This window comes from Cnephaeus nilssonii, assembly GCF_951640355.1.
Source record: "Cnephaeus nilssonii genome assembly, chromosome: 19".
Lineage (NCBI taxonomy): Eukaryota > Metazoa > Chordata > Mammalia > Chiroptera > Vespertilionidae > Cnephaeus > Cnephaeus nilssonii.
Window position 1 is genome coordinate 13,810,796 of NC_137090.1, and position 17,195 is coordinate 13,827,990.

Below are 17,195 nucleotides of genomic sequence, written 5' to 3' on the forward strand. Positions count from 1 at the left end.
CACCCTGGCAACTCCATCCTTTAAAGAGATTGGCTCCTCACCCACATCACATGGCTCCTCCTCTTCTTTGATAGTTCTACAGTTTACCATGTTCCCCCATGGCGGGGTCGGGGGGCAGAATTGGACGGGGGGGCAGTCAGAGACCAGAATCTGCATGCAATGGTATTCTGGTAAATGTTTAACAGGTTGAGGGTGGGTAGTCCTGATTTATGCTGTTTGCCAATTTCCATGGTGTAAATACTCCTATCGTTTCTGATTTCAAGCTACCAACATGAAATTGTCACTGACTGCAGAGTAGGAAGAGAGCTCTAGCACACCACTGCCTCCTACATCCATTTCCTCTCCTGCCTCCTTGCCCCTCCAAATAACTCTAGACTGGGTGGTAGCAATGGGGCAGGTCCAAGCCAGGGAGGGCAGTGACAACATCTCTGATCTCACATCTGAGTTCTTTTCAAGTGTAATTCTAGGATCTCACAGGAATTTGGGGCCTCAGGTCCACAGACACTCTGATGATTCATTAACTAGTTTCTCACTAAACATGGCTGGACACCAGGAACCGTGCTGACTAAGGCAGTAAAAACCAGAATATAATTTCCTTTCTTGCAAGCAGAAAAGGGAAAATGATCCAAGGATAACATTCTCTCGCTGATGCACAAAATTTGTTCATCCTTCATTACTCTTGTATAGCACTGATGGGCAATGGACTCCTTAAAGTCCAAAGTCCTTTTGTAGAGTCCTATACGCAGGAGAGCAGGGACCAGGGGTCACACCTGGTTTGAATCCCAGGTCTTCTGTTACAGTAAAATGACCTTCAGCAAATTAGTTCTCTCTGAGCCTCAGAAGTGGGGATAATAATAGTACCAACTCCATGGGGTTAGATTGCAAGAGTTCTCAACTGGGGGCAATTTTGCTCCCTTAGGGACATTTGGTAATGTCTAAAGACATTTTTTGTTGTCACAACTGGGTTGGGGGGGGGGGGTGATGTTACTGGCATCTAGTGAGCAGAAACCAGGAATGCTCTTAACCATCCTACAATATATATCACAGTCCCTCTCACCTCCTCACCCTTCCAACCCTCCCCACCCCCCCACCCCCCCACCAAAAACCCATCCAATCCAAAATGTCAAGAGTGCCAGATTAGGAAACCCTGAATATTCAGTTAAGCACACAAAGCACTTAGAAGTGTCTGATTTATTTTTTGTAAGCTCTCAAAAAAACAGAAGCTGCTCTTCTTTTTGGAAGGACACAATCTTACCCTTCTGTTTCCAGACGTGAACCGTTGAGGTGGGAGGTGGAAATCCTTTAGTGCTGAGAACCTGGCTCACTGCTCCAGGTGTGAGTCACCCAGTAAAAGTTGGTTTATTTTTATTAAAGCAGAGCTGAGGCTGCACAAGTGACTCAGGGCTGGAAGCCTTCTCAGGTTGTCGTGATTTAACTGGCTGGACTGGGAGGAAGTAATTTTGCCCTGAAGCTCTCCATCCAGAAGGTGCAAGCATGTCAAGGTTGCTCACTCAGAGTGGGTGTAGCGCTGTGTCTCACCTCACCCCACACATGGTGGGGTTTGGCAAGGCCTGAGAAAAAATAGCTGAAATTCTGAGACCCTTTTTATCCCATATCACCTTCCTCCCGAGTCTCTAGTGGTTTGTTCCTCGGCAGCCTGCTGAGAAAATCCCTTCTTGGGAGCTGCATGTTTGAGTCAACGTGCTCACTCTCTCCCACTAATACACATTAGTGTTAATGGATAGATGTAAAGGCAGATAATCATGATAGAGTGGATGTGGGCAGGCAGGGACCCAAAGAAGTGTCAGGAAAGTATGTGGGCCCTGGGTATTCTAACGAAGGAATGGTGATGAAAGGATAATGCAAAGGCGAGCCAGGGAGCATCTGCAGATCTGGGCCTGTGCCCACGTCTTTCCTGAGAAGTGGTATGCCCAGAGGCAAACAGGTGGTGAGAGCGGCAAGCTCTGCACCCAGGTTTGCTGATACCAACCTGTAATGCACCATCTGGCCAAGCTCCACCTCTCCCTGAGTCACCAAAATGAAAAAAAAAAAAAAAAACACGCAGGGGTTCCAAGGAGCTTTAGGAGCTACCAGCTTTCTTCTTGCCCACCATCTTGCAAGCTGGTCAGTGGCACAGCCAGTTGATGCACCAGAGACTGTTCAGCTCCAAAGCAAGGCTCTATCAGGGCCACAATCTGGAATGCTTCAGGATCCAGACAGATGACATAAGGTTAAACGGTTGGGTGTCAGACCTCAGGGCAGGGGCTGTGAGAAACTGCAGGCTCTACCCTAAGGCATTCAAATTCAAATTCAAATTTAAACACACACACACACACACACACACACACACACACACACTGGGCTAGCCAAAGTATATTTATGGCATGACTGAGTTGGTAAGGCCCTTAGGTTGTGAGTTTTTGACCCTTGCCTAAATGAATGGTCTTTCCTACACCCCAACAAGGGAGATGTCTGTTGGGTGAAGATCACCAGAAATAGGCTTTGAACTACCAAGGAATGTCTGAAAAGTGGTCTTGAGCAGGTCTTTGCTCCAACACTGCCAGCGATGAGATGATCCTTATTCCCCAAACAGCTTTGAACAGGGCCTATTAGAGTCAGTGACCACACCTGCCTGCTGTGGACCACTGATGGGGGGTAGGTAGGGTGCCCAGGTAGGGACATATCTTTTCCATTTTGCAAACTTTCAAAGTTTGGGATTTTTTTCCTTTATTACAAATAAAATACAAGATCAATGAAAATACAGATAAGCAAATATTCGAAAAGAAAAAATATCCATACCGCCCCTCAATGCCTCTTGCCCCCCCTAACCCTCGCATTCGGAAAGAAGCACCGTGGACACCTTGGTCCTTTTTTGCATGGGTCATGGTATAGTCTTCTTCCTGGTTCTGTAACCTGTAAACCCACCAAGGAGATGCTTCGCGCAGCGCTCGCACCACGTTGCTTCCCTGGCTGTGGGATGGGGTTGCACCATGCCATCCACCCGCTCTCATCGGGCTTGGGTTTCAACACACAGGTCTGACCAGGGTAGGCCTTTGGCTGCCCAAGCTCTTCGAGGGCAGGAACTGGAACCTGTCTTACTAGTGCGAGGGAACTCTACAGCCCTGAACAGAGTAAGTGCTCAACAAAAATGTTTCCAACCAGCACCACCACACGCGCACAGCCCGCCCCGACCGGCCTCAGCCCTCGAGACCTCGAGCAGAAAAAGCAGAACTTGGCCAAGTAGGGAGAGCGCCTCGCCGTCTCCAAGGTAACCGAAGTCCCAGGCTGGGAGTGCCCACGCATGCGCACATTCACTCTTACTTCCCGTAACCTTCCGAAGAACGCAACCCGTGAAGAGAAAAAAAAAAAAACCTGCCAGAAGCCGAGAGCGCATGTGTGGTTAGACCAAACTCCCGCCGCCTCCGCCTTCTGTCAATCCATCCGCCCACCGACGTCTTCACTATAAACATTGTCCGGAAATGGTGCCCATTTCTGGAAACGAGCCCTCGCGACCAATCGTTGCTAGAGGCAGTACGAAAGGCTAGCCGAGACGCGCCATCTCATTGGTCAGCTCGGCGGAGTGGGCGGGACCAAGGGTCGAGGTGCGGCCAGAGTAGGAGGTGCGAACCCAGGCAAATTTGCCGCCGCCGGGGGAGGCGTGGCCCCGGGGGCGACCGGGAAGGCGACCAGGGGGTGGGGCCCGAGGCGGGGGCGGGGCGACCGCGGGCCCCGAGAACAGCGGTAGGCAGCCGGCGGCGGGAGATCGAGGGCGTGTGGAGCGCGACAGTCGCTGCTTGGGGAGATCGGCGCTCGGCCGGTAGGTGACTGGGCAGGGTCCCAGGGCTCGGAGCGGGGAGCACCGGGGATGGGTCGCCCCTCAGCCCGGGACCGGGGTGCGGTCGGGCCCGCCGCCCTAGCATAGTGGGGGTCAGCGGCGCGGCCGATCGGACGAGTCCACTCGCGTGCGGGCCCTCGGCCCTGGGGTCTCGTCGTCGGCGCGCCTCACCACGCTTCTAGGGCCACGGTCGCACGCCGTGCGCGCCCCGCATCCCCGCAGGCGACACGCTCGCCCGAAGCGCGCGCGGGCGCCCTGCTTCCCTTTCCCCCACACCCGGCTTCCCCTGTGCTCAGCTATCCCCACCGCCAGGCCGGCCCCTGCTGCCCAGTCCCCTGGGTGCTCCGTAGGGTGGGGGCTCGCCTAGGCCTGGGCGGAAGGTGTCTAGTGCACCAGTGCTCCGGATCCGCGTTGCCTCCTGTCTGCCCTGTCAGTGAAACCCTTCGGCCTTCCCTGGGAGGTTCTCGATCACACACCCAAGGCGGGGAGAAGGAGCTGAACCTGCCCTTGGCGTTCAGCGGAGCTTGCTGGCCACTCACAGCATCCTCCTGCTTCCCCGGACTCCTGGGGACGTTATCTGTCGGCTCAAATATAATATTTCCATCTCGGAAGCCCATTGTGGCCCCTGGCAACCTGCAGCCACTGTCACTGGGCAGAAAGAGGCCACTTGTACAGAGAGTCCCTGTACCTGGCCAGGAGCCTCCTTGATGCTGGGTAACTTCAGGAAAAAAGCGGTACCTTCCTTATTAAAGTTAAAATGTTGCTCTCCGTCCTCAAGGATGGACTGGGCAGTGAGTATGGGGAGGGTCGGGAAGAGGATGAATGGAGTAAAAGGTAACAGAATTCAGTTTTGGGTAAATGGAGAGACAGTGAACACCAGTGACTTGATTAGGAACTCCAAAAGCAAGTAAAATGAAATGATGAGAGGTGGGGCCTACTGCAAAATAGCAGTCTGAAGTTTATTCCAGGAAGAATGTTGAAAACCCCTTGACTAGAAACATGGTCCTTCTGAAAGATTAGAGGAGATAATGTCTTAACACGAGTGACGTGTTTTTTACTTCGTATCTTCATACCTGTAACCTCCTTTTTCCTTTAGACCCATGTGATAAGATAGATAACATTGTCTCTTATAGGTAAGGCACCTGAGCGGGGAGGGTGTATATAAATGCCTAAAGCCTAGTAGCTAGGACTTGGGGTGAGAACTCAAGCCTAGGACACTAGAATCTTCTCCAGCTCTTCACCCTGGACCAGGACCACATTCTGGGACGGAGATGCAGAGAGGAGGGAGAAGTGTTTGGTGTGGTATTTACGCTCTGAACGCGAGAGGACAGGTGGACAGGTGCTTGTCTTGCTTCTGATGTGTTTGGATTTACTCTTGGTGTGTTTTTTAAGTGATGTCAAAGTCAGTTCCTTTGGTGCAGCGATGCCAGACCTCTGCATTTCTCAGACACCTTTAGGACATCCTCATTTATTTTGAAGGGCGTGGTGACTTCTCAGAAGGTCTCAAAATAAACCGAACAGTCTCTGACTTTAATTTTAGAAATATGTATCCAGGTATATGTCCTAGCACTTTTGTGAAATCAGGCAATACGCTGCCAAACTTTAGGCCATCTTCTGTTTTCAGAATATAAGGAGCAGTTTTGAAGTGGGGCGGAGTGGGGGGGGGGTTGCCCCTCGTATTGTCTGTTAGAGCTTGTGGGAGTGGCGCCACAGACAAGAGACCTTGCCAAATGAGCCTTCATCTATTACACAAAAATGTCTGGTTGGCCGTTGCCCCTCAACAGATGGAGGTTTGCTTCCTCATTTTGGTTCTCCTGTTGAACACTGACTTCTTTGTGATATTCTTGGAGTGTTTGTATATCATTGAATGCTGAGAAGCAAGCTTGTCCTGATAGATTGTCCAACTCCAGGCAACTGCTGTGATCTTTTTTGGTGCGTGATAATCGTTCATCTTGGCCGGGGTCTGCTGAGAGATCTGGGGAGATGTGAATGAGGTAAAGCTCCCTCCCAGGTTGTTTTCTTCATTGTTGGCACCCTCAACAGTGTCTTATCACTCTGGCCTGTGAAGTCACTCTGAATTTCCTATTTTTTTTCCTGTCTCAATGGATAGCACATGAGCTTTCCTAACAGGTCTGCCCGCAGTGATCAAGAGCTGACAGACTCATGCTGGTTGACTTATGGATGTTCTTTCTAGGTGGAGAGTGAAGAAATCTTAAAACCAAATTCAGTCCTAAATTAAAAGTAAAAGTCGGCTTGATAACACATCTAGGCAGCATATTCTACCAATGGCTTCCATCCTCTCAACGCTGTTTTTCCCCCCCTGGCAAAAGGTTAAAAGGCAACTAAAATTCTGCTTTCGTGATTAATAAGTCACTACCGCAGTTGTGTCTGATGCTTCCTGTTTGCCCCATTTTAGTATTTCAGTTAAACTGGAAACGTGAACATTACGGGCCCTTTTCATGGCATGGTGTGAAATTAGTGGGGAGGGGGGGTCAATTCCATGTTAGTGGATTTGGGGGACTCTAAAGATCAGCCAGCCCCTCTGGCCTCTGCACGCCAAGATCCCCAGGAAGGGAAAAGTGGGGGTGAGCATCTTTAAGGGAGAGGGCGAGCACTCAAAGTGATGCATGTGTGAAAGCTTTGCATGTACTTGGTGATGCTGACTGAAATGCTGAAAGCAGTAGCTTAGAAATGGAAGGCCACACGCAGGGCAAATCCAACATTTCAGTTGAGCTGAGCAAGACATTGCAGTGTTTGGATAAGGGTCCTTAGTTGTGGGCTTGTCTTACTACCTGAGTGACAATGCAGAGAAAAGTCATTTTTCCTCAGTGACCTGTGCGCCCTTCTTTGTATTTTAATTTAAGTGATTCTCTTCCCTTCTTGCTATTTTATATCCTTTACTCCCGTTTCCTCCTGATAGAAATCCCTTGAAATTATATGGCATCAAGAATAATGGTACTTAGTAGCTATTTTTTTGTGTTTTTCTCACAATACTCTTATAAAGAGAGATATGGACAAAAGTCAGGAAAGTAAAATCTCATGAGAAATAAAGTGGATGAGATTACTCAGGAAATCAGTGTCATGCCCAGAATCTAAACCCTTATTTCTTGACATTAAGTTCACTGCCCTTTCTACTAACTTACTCATGAAAGGATAAATTGTTTCTGCGCGCCCCCCCCCCCCCACGTCAATTCTGAATGTAACTAAACCAGGGTAGCTTCTTTATTTATCTAGCTGTATATATTAAAAAGTATTAATATTAATATGTCATTAACAATTATTAATCAATATCAATTATTCATAATAATTATTATTAAAAGACTGACAGATGAATAGCATATCCTATGCTCAGCCCCATTTTACAGACGCAGAAATTAAGGCAGAGTGGTGAAGTGATATATCCAGAGCGATATAGCAAATCCATGGTGTCTCTGTGTCAAATGGAGGGGTTTAGGCTGTCAGGTCAGACAGACCTGGGTCAGATCCAGGTCTGCTACTATCTGTGTGACCTCAGGCAAACTCAGTGCCTGGCATATAATAAGTCACCGAATACGACAGCTGTAAATGGTATTGTTTGGCTGTAAATGTTGTTGGTGATAGAGCAGTAGTAATAGCAGGAGCAGTAGTTGCCAATTACCACATTGACTAGACCTGTTTTCTGTAAGATGATGTCAGGACGGGTCAGACTGCCTGACAGGGCCGAGTCATTTTCTCAGTAAGACCTCCAGGGTGACATTTCTTGTCAGGAGGTTCTAGCTGTCAAGTTGCCCCTGCCTTACACTAAACCATGCCCTCACCACCCTCCCAATGAGCCTAAAAGGCCCAGGCTCTCCCTGGTCAGAGTTGGTGATTCTAAACCATGGGTACCCTTCGCCCTCCCAGGACTCTGAGCAAGAGGCACCAGCTGGGCCTTTCTAGGGCTTTCTGTGTCTTCCATGTGGTGGAGTGGGTCCCAACCTTAACTCTGGAGGTGAAAAAGGAAAATACTGTGTAGAAGATAAGTCAGCAAGGATTTGTTCCTCTTTCATAATATATATATTTTTTATTTATATATAAAATATATTTATATATAAAATATATATTTTATATACATATAAAATATATATATATTAATTGATCTCAGAGAGGAAGGGAAAGAGAGAGAAAAGTCATTTTTCTCTCAGTGATGAGAGAGAATCATTGATCGGCTGCCTCCTGCACACCCCACACTGGGGATTGAGCCCACAACCCAGGCATGTGCCTTGAGCAGGAATTGGACCGTGACCCCCTGGTTCATTGGTCGACGCTCAACTACTGACTGAGCCATGCCAGCAGGGCAGGACTTGTTCCTCTTTGTTCAGGGGACTAGGAGGAAAATTTTGGTTCTGTGGGGTAGGGTTCCCACCACTACATGCACCCCCCGGCTCACCCTTCCTTCCTCTTATAAATATATATGCTACTATCTGTGTGACCTCAGGCAAACTCAGTGCCTGGCATATAATGTCTGAGGGCCCTAGGTCTGTAGTCACAGACTTGCAGAGTTCCCTTTAAATCACCCAAAGGGGGAAAAAAGTTTCACATTACATTCTAAATTCTTTTTCCCCTCTTTTTAACACAAAACAAAAATATAGGCTCCCACCAGGCTGCTGTTCCCTTTAAATAACAATTTGTTTTCTCCTGGGGAAGCTGTCTCGATGGCCAAAGAGTCATTTCTAAAGTGAACCTAGTTTTTAGAAAAAATAGATCACCGGATGTCAAGCATCATGTTCAGATGAAAATGAAACCAGCAGGCCTGGAGTGGCAACTCCACACTTGACTTCAGGCTGGAGGTGAGAGGTGGAGTGTGTCTGGACCCAGCTCAGTAGCTGGTTGGCCCCACAGAGTGCATTTGATAGGCCCCTTCGTCATTTTCCAGGCAGCTTTACTTAGGTGAGCAAAGCACTTTCTCTGGAAGGTGAGTCACCCGTGCAGGGGTGTAGGTGACAGGCGATTGATCCACCCATCACAGTTGCAGAGGAAGTCTTGACTGGCCCGTGTGGAGAAGCCCTCGGCCAACGATCAGGTTCATTTCAGCCCAAGGGTTTTGGAGGTAGGGATACAGAAGCAAAGAGAGGCTCCCAGGGCTGGCTGACTGCAAGAGAGATGGATCCCCTGGCACGAGGACATGTGAATAGGGAACAGAGTCAGATCAGCAGTGAGTCCGGCCACCTTGAGGGGAAAAAATGGCCAGCTTCCAGTGACCGTCAGCAAAGAAGCAGGAGGGGAGCTTTGGCTCCGTGGAGCTGGGAAACCCCTTGGCAAAGAGCAGAGAGATATAACCCGTTCTTTGGTGTGAAGACCTTTGGGGGAACCCTTTTCTACCTGCCTTGCTTTTCACCACCTGAGTTGGAGGCTCTGATGAGTTCCAGTGATTGGAAAGGCTAGATTGAATCCTGCATTTCCGGCAACTGGAATTCCAAGCCTGCCACCACCTAGGTTGTCTGTCTACACTTCTAGAGCCACTGTGTGAACTCAGAGAGAAGCAGCAGAGGAACTCCTGAGCTAGCCCTTCCGCACATGTCTGGCTGCTATGGCTTCTGATGACCCTCTTACCACTAAATCTATGACTAGGTGTCCATTCAGTCAAAGAGTTTGTTCAGACTCTGTTGTAGATCTGTGCAGTCGTTGTTGAGCTTGACTGCTGATGGTCAGGGATGTCTGTAACCAATGTCTAGGGTCACCCACAAGATGGCCTTGACTTTATTGAAACCACAGGGAAAGAACTAGTATTACCTTGCAAGTGGTCACAAGCTTTTCTCAGCCCCTGGTGCACACGCCATCAATCTGGGCTAACCAGCAGTCACTTTGGGTGGGCATGGCTAAGTGGCCTTAACTGCTCTGTCAAGAAAGTGCTATTAGAATTACAGACTGGAGCCCTAGCTGGTTTGGCTCAGTGGATAAAGCAGCAGCCTGTGGACTCAAGGGGCCCGGGTTTGATTCCAGTCAAGGGCACCTACCTTGGTTGCAGGTTCTTCCCCGGCTGGGCCCTGGTCAGGGCTCGTGCAGGAGGCAGCCAAACGGTGTGTTTCTCTCACATCGATATTTCTCTCTTGTCTTTCCCTCTCTCTTCCACTCTCTCTAAAAAACAAACAAACAAACAAACAAAAAACAATGGAAAAATATCCTCAGGTGAGGTTTAAAAAAGAAAAGAATTATGGGCTGGAAATGATCATTACCATTGCTCGCTCCTTTTTTTTTTTTTTTACAAAAGAGTAAATGGAAGGGAGTTGAGCGAGTTGCCCAAAGCCACACAGCTAGTTAATGACTGAAACTGACTAAAGTCCAGGCTCTTTACACCGTGCTGGCTGCCACTGAACAAAGGAACTACTCCTGAGGCAGGAATTGTATTTTGTTCCAGCTTTGTTCCCCCACCCCAACCCCATCACCCTCAGCCTTTCTGCAAGCTCTGGCAGACCTGGGAAGGGTGGAGCCAGAGCCGCAGCTGCTCTGGGTCTAAGGAAAAGTAAACAGAAAGCTATTTCATTGACACTCTCTTGTACCATGAAGTTCATGTAACCAAAAGAAGGTCAAGGTTGATAAGAAAATACAATTCTGGGCAGGGTTACCAGGAAGTCTCAAAGGTTGCCTACACCTGTAGGGCACTTGCCTACCTCGCCAAGCAGTATCTTACCTAAAGTGGGCGTTCAGTTACCATGAATGATTGTAAGGGCACAAACCCACTGGGCACCAAGAATCTCTTATCTTTGCCCTATCTTTGTCCTGTGAAGAAGAGACATGTTGCTAGTGGCATGCAGGTGGCTAGAAGAGCCAGAATAGTTAACGTCATCCTTCTGGATCCATCCAGCTCCTCTCAGTGAAGAGGCTCTTCCTGTGGGCAAAGCATGATGTCATAACTGGATGGTGGCCCCTGCAAGTACAAAGAGCTGTTGTATCCTAGGTCCACCACCCACCCACCTGCTGACATTGACATTTTCTCTCACTGGGCCAGAATCAGTCTACTGGTCAATACCAGGGCCAGCTGCGAGGCTTGGGAAGAAAGGAGAGCTTCGCCAGCCTCCAATGGGGATGTTATTGCTAATGAAGATTAGAAATAGATTCATTTGACCCAGGAAGTTAGTTGGATGAATCAGTGTCCTTGAGACCATGCTCAACAGTCCTGGTGGTAAATGCTGAACTTTGAGCAGTAGAAATAGCCTTAGAGATAAATGTCAAAGGCAAAGATTTGTGTATCACCTCCTAGCTAGCATGTATACCCAAATCCAAGCCCAGATGGATATTGTTCAGTTCAGAAGGGTCATTTCTCAAGGAAGTGGAAATAACTGGGTCTCTAGGTCGGCATTTAGACAAGGGGGTGACAAGGGTGGCTCAGGAGCCAGCTTGCATGATACCTTCTTGCTGGGGTGCAGTCACAATACATCATGCCGATACCTTGTACAGGGAGCTGGCTTCATCCCCTCCAGCTCTCCGGGTGCTTGGACGGACTGGATACTTAGATCTCAGGCTCTCAGAGCCCACAGCACTCATTTATTCCTCAGTGTGTCAGTCATTCTTTCCTTCGGTTAACACTTGTCAAGCGTATCAAATGTGGCAGGCTCTGCTAGGTGCTAGAATATAAAAATGAGGACAACTGAGGTCCTGCCCCCAAGGAGCTGGCCATGGAGAGGAAAGTGGACATGGAAGCAGACACATTACAGGTGCTGAATCATGAACCACGACTGTGGGAGCTGGAGAGGAGCGAGGGAGGCACCACGTGCCATGGCCCTCCTTTGCCAGCCTGACCCAGCTCTAACTCACACACAGAGCTCCTCAGAGGGGAAGAGCACCCCTCCCCATTCTGCAGGTGTCTGGGCAGGAACGCTCTCAGCATTTCTTTCATCTTGGGGCTTTGTACTGCTTGTTTAGCTTGGAATAAGAGCTTGAGAACAATCTGGAAACTTCAGCACTCTGGGGGAAAGGAGTCATTTGCAGAGGTGTAGGCACGTAGACAATGAGTAGCCAACTATTAAAGACATGGCAGACTTATCCTGGCCTTCCAGGCTGGTTTTGAGAGGGCAGTGACCAGACTAGCAAATCCCATGTGCTTGGTGCCACTCTGAGACAGATCCATAGGCAAATGGTCTGTGGCCTGATCCATGGCAGTGCTTCTCCTTAAAAATATAGATTTCTATTGATTTCAGGAAGGAAGAGAGGAGAGAGAGAGAGAAATATCAATGATGAGAGAGACTCATCGATCGGCTGCCTCTTGCACACCCCACGCTGGGGATCGAGCCTGCAACCCGGTATGTGCCCTGACCGGGAATCAAACCGTGACCTCCTGGTTCATAGGTCAATGCTCAATCACTGAGCCATGCTGGCCGGGCAACAGTGCTTCTTAGTAACTGGGTTCAGCACTCCAGGAAGGCCTTTCCAGCATTACGAGGGTGCAAGCTCCGTGGAGGCAAGGACTTTGTCTGTCCTGGACACCGTCGCATCTCTCTGATCAGCACAGTACCTAGAGCACGGTAGCCCCTGGCTAAGTATTTGTTATGGAGTGAAAGTACAAGACCAGAATCCACACTCCTAGGCCCTGCTGGCCCGAGAGAGGATGAGAGAACCACGGGCTGTTTCATGGTTCCCCTCCTTTACAAGGAATTGGTCTGCGATCCTCTGTGAATATTCCGTCATACCACAGGTCCCAAGCCCTTTCTCCCTTCTGGGGGAGACAAGAATGTGAACCTCTGTTGTAAAGGGACGTGTCAAATGCACGCCTACTGCTCACATCCTCAAGCTGGTCATTCAAGGCCAGTCTGTCACAGGGTGTGCTGGGCAGCATCTGAAACAAGGCCATGGTCAGGGTTCCACTGCCAAAGGGCAGAGCTGCCCCGTGTGCCTCCATGCTTTCTGTGGAAAGCCAGTGTTTGGGGTGGGTTGTTTTTTTTTGGGTTTGTTCTGCAGTTCCTCAAACTAGTTCCTCAATTTCAGAACCAGTCACCGGTGACTACAATGAACTTAAAAGCCTCCTCCCTTACAGGAAGGCTGGGCCTGTGTTTCTCCATCTTCTTTGAATACAGGTAGACCCTGCTTTCAGCCAGTCCCACCTGGGAAATCCAGAGTTACAAACCGAGAGAGGAGGGGAGTGGTTTATTACAGTGGATTGACCGTAGCCCAGGGAACTGCTCCTGCTCAGAATCCAGTCCAGAAGGTTACATAAGGAGAGCAGCTTTTCACAACCAAACATTGCTTGTAATGATGACCTCAGGCTGGCAAGATCCAGAAGTGCATTTTGACTCATCAAAGAAAGCTGGTTGTGTCTTGCCTGACTTTATGTCATGCTTAGGGCAGTTATGGCACTTTAATCTTTGGAAATTGGTCATTATTGACCGACCAATATATACTGCAGCCCAGAATACTCAGTTACACAAAATACCCAACCTTCCAATTTCAGTGACACTTAATATTTTTATATAACATACATTAACCCTTTGCACTCGCTTGCTTTTTTCTCGAGCTGCTACCAATGCTAACAGTGTCGAGTCACACTCGACATCCGAGTGCAAAAGGTTAAAAATTCCTTGTTGCTTATTGTATAAATTGAAGTATGTGTGTGGTTGAGTTTTTTCCTCAATACTACTTTCTCCCCCTTCCTCCTGCATACCAATTGCATAATTGTGTCTGTGTGTCAATGATGCCCCGATGGCAACTTTTCTATATGCCATTGGCTCTCCCCATACAAAGGATTTGAAAGTTAAATTGAAAATGCTATTGTCACACGTTCCTTTTCAAGCATATACAGTGCCCAAGTCAGGGGCCTGGAGACAAAGTACTGGCCACATTTATGAAGATAGCAAAGATACACAAGGTTTTGCTATAAAAACCAAAAACAAACAAACAAACAAAAAAGGCTCAAAAAGCCTGGAACCAGGTTTTATAACATGAAAGGCAAATTTGAAGTTTGTCATAGAATTGGTCCCTGGTATGGGCCAGCTGTGCTGGACAGCCAGAGCATGGAACACAGGCCTGCCGCATGTCCAGCCTGGAGGCTTTGCTCCCCATTCTAATGTTGCTTTTCCCAGAACATAGGCTGGCTGCGTTTATGCTTCCTAATCGAGATGCTTCCTCCTGGGTTTCTCACTAATGAACCTTTGGCTTATGGCAGCTTCTGCATTTGGGTCCCAATTTTTAAAACTTTGGTAATTTGAAATTGGATACAGTGTCGTGGCTGAGAGTATGGTGGTTGACATAAAAGAGTCCCTTGTGCAAATCCTGCTTCTAGCATTTCCTTGCAGTGTGGCCTTGGACATATTACTTGACCTACTGAGCCTCAGATTTTTCCTCTGTAAAAAGGGAGTAATATTAGTGCCATGCCCTCCGAGTTATTTTGAGGATGCAAGAAATAACGCTGCCCTGGCCGGGTAGCTCAGTTGATTGGAGCGTCGTCCTGTACACCAAAAGGTTATGGATTTGATTCCCAATCAGGGCACATACCTAGGTTGCAGGCTCAATCCCAGTTTGGGTGCATACAGGAGGCAACCAATCAATGTTTCTCTCACATCAATGTCTCTCTCTCTCTCTCTCTCTCTCTCTCTCTCTCTCTCTCTCTCTCTCTCTCTGTAAAATCAATAAACATATCCTCCAGTGAGGATTTTAAAAAATAAGAAAAATAATGCATGTATTACCTAATTCATAACAACCAATAATAGCTGTCATTATTATTTTTATTATTATTGACAACCAGCATGTAATTGTGTATACACATAGCAGCAGATGGTTGAAAACACCCAAGATGTCCACAAAACAATTAATTTCAGTTCTAGCTGCCAAGGAATTCTGGGTCCTGGTTCATGCACTGGCCAGTCATTCCTCAGCCCATTAGAGCTGAGGCACTGCCAGCAGAGAGAGAAGCGGGATGGCGTGTGCAGATGCTCTTCAAAGAACATTCTCCTTCATGGGTTGCCCTTTTCTTCCTGACCACTTCTGTCCCTCTGCTCTTGGGATTCTCCCCTCTGCCTTTGATCGTGTTTGTTCCAGATCTTCCTCTGACACTAGGGCAGCTGGCTGGAAGCTGTGGGAGGTGGGTTTCAGCTTTGCATAGGCAAGGACTTTCGAAGAACTGGCACTGGCAGTCATGGAAAGGACTGCTCATCTTATAACAGCTTCCATCTCACTGGAGGTTCTGCTGTTCACAGGGCACCTGCTATGTGCCAGGCACTGTATTGGGCATATAAACAGTGTTTCTTACACTTAATTATCCCTAAAATCCTTTTATGTAGGTTTCAGATCCCTAACAGGTGAGATAGTTGACTATCAGATTAGTGACCTGCCCATGGTCACACACCAGAGTGCTAAGAGGCTAAGATTTGAATGTTTGTTTAATATGTTTTTATTGATTTCAGAGAGGAAGGGAGAGGGAGAGAGATAGAAACATCAGTGATGATAGAGAATCATTGATCACCTGCCTCCTGCATACCCCACACTGGGGATCGAGCCCACAACCTGGGCATATGGCCTGACTGGGAATTGGACCATGACCTCCTCATTCATAGGTAGATGCTCAACCACTGAGCCATGCCAGCCAGGCAAGAATGAGATCTTTTGATTCCAAGGCCAACCTGTTACATAGCTGGATGACCTTCCCTCAGAATTATTAAGTGATATATTGGAATAAATTACTTCTAGGGCCCTCTGATCCCAAGATCATTTTGTGATTCCTTTATCATTTATTTATCCATCCATCCATTTTCCCCAAATGGATTGTAAGCACCTTGAGGGCAAGGATATCTTTCTAGCAAATAACGAATATCATATTTGGGAACCACCTGTTCTTGACTGATGGATGCTGCCTACTTCCCTGACACATAGAAACAAGAGAGAAGAGAGAGCCCACTGAGAAAAGGGTCACCCAGAAATTCCAATTTCAGGAATTTATCACCTAGAACTATGGAATATTATGTATGTACTAGAGGCCTGGTGCATGAAATCCGTGCACAAGTAGGGTCCCTAGGCCTGGCCAGTGATCAGGGCTGATCTGTGGGGTGACCAGCAGAGCAATCAAGGGGCCCCCCACTGGCACCCACCTTGGCTGGCTTGGGGCCTGTGGGCTGGGGGCAGCTCCTGCATTGAGCGTCTGCCCCCTGGTGGTCAGTGCACATCATAGTGACTGGTCGCTCTGCTGTTTGGTCAATTTGCATATTAAGTTTTTATTATATAGGATAAGCTCATGCTTATTTTTAAAATAGTCCCAAATTATATGTTTGTATATGTATAGTAATGGAACTAAAAAGATTTATGCTAAACTTAAGTATGTCTTATGTTGTGGGGAGGAGGGAGTGGTACAGGGATTTCTTTCTCTGTCCACTTTGGTATTGTTTAAATGTTTACAATGAACAAGTATTATCTTTGCGATTGAAAACAAAATAAAGCAGGGTCATATATTATATAAGGAAGGTAGGAGAGACTAGCCAGAAAACTTGCCTCTCTCGGGTTTCCCGGATTGGGACCAGCCCTCAGATCCCACCCCTTGACATAAGCAGCGAGGGAGGAACTGGTGGTTTTCTCTCAGGTCCAGTTCTGCTGTTTCCCACTCTATGGGGCCACCCGTGCCCATGAGCATTTCTTATACCCAGGCCTGTGACCACTGTGTATACTTGGCAGTGGATGGTTACAAATAAAAGCAGGGAAGCGGTGGCCATCAGAAGTGAGGACGGCTGGCAGAGCCATCTTTGAGCATCTTCCTACTTCTTGAGTCAAAACTGATAAAACCCACAGTCCCCAGAAGAGAACAAAAAGGGGAGTGAAATGAAAACCAAAACCGGGAGGAATGAGCTTGCCCATCTCCAGCCTTCTGCGTTAGTGGCCCTGCTGCCAGAACTCATTGCCAGCCACAGAGAGTAAGGTGAGGCTTCCTGTGTGAGTGGTGTGTGTGCGCAAGGGGGCGGGGGAGAAGGGGAGACAGTTGTCACCTGCTTATTAAGTCCCACACACAAAGGTGGACCAGACGTCTCCTAAGTTCTCACCCCAGACCAAGAGAACCTCTCCGGAGGAATATACGAGAAACTGGTAACAGGGATCCATCCCCTCAGAGGGATGGGGGAAGGGGGGAAAGGACTTGCACTTGTCACTGTATATCCTTTCAGTATTTTTTTAACCACTTGGAACCATCTGTGAAAAAATGAACACTGAAAAGAGGAATACATGCTCACTGAAAAAAAAAGTGGAAACATTAGAAAAGTATAAAGGATATTAAATACCTCCAAGGAAGAAACATTGCTGTATGTCTGTGCTAGGTGTGCATTTTTATAAATGTATCCTGTTAGCATTTCTCCGTATAGTTAAAAATTATTTATAAGCAATTTTAATGGATGTAGCAGGATTTATTTCATAATTATCCTTCCCCTGTACTTAG

General features: G+C 47.9%; 1 protein-coding gene across 1 annotated transcript in view; it reads left to right on the top strand.

Moving 5' to 3' along the window:
- The first annotated feature begins 3,714 nt into the window (after positions 1 to 3,714).
- The window catches only part of MAP3K14 (mitogen-activated protein kinase kinase kinase 14), a 43,254-nt gene continuing 29,773 nt past the window's right edge, over positions 3,715 to 17,195 (top strand). Inside the window, exon 1 of the mRNA XM_079799199.1 lies at positions 3,715 to 3,817. The gene's annotated coding sequence lies outside the window, so the exon portion shown is untranslated. The remainder of the gene's footprint in view (positions 3,818 to 17,195) is intronic.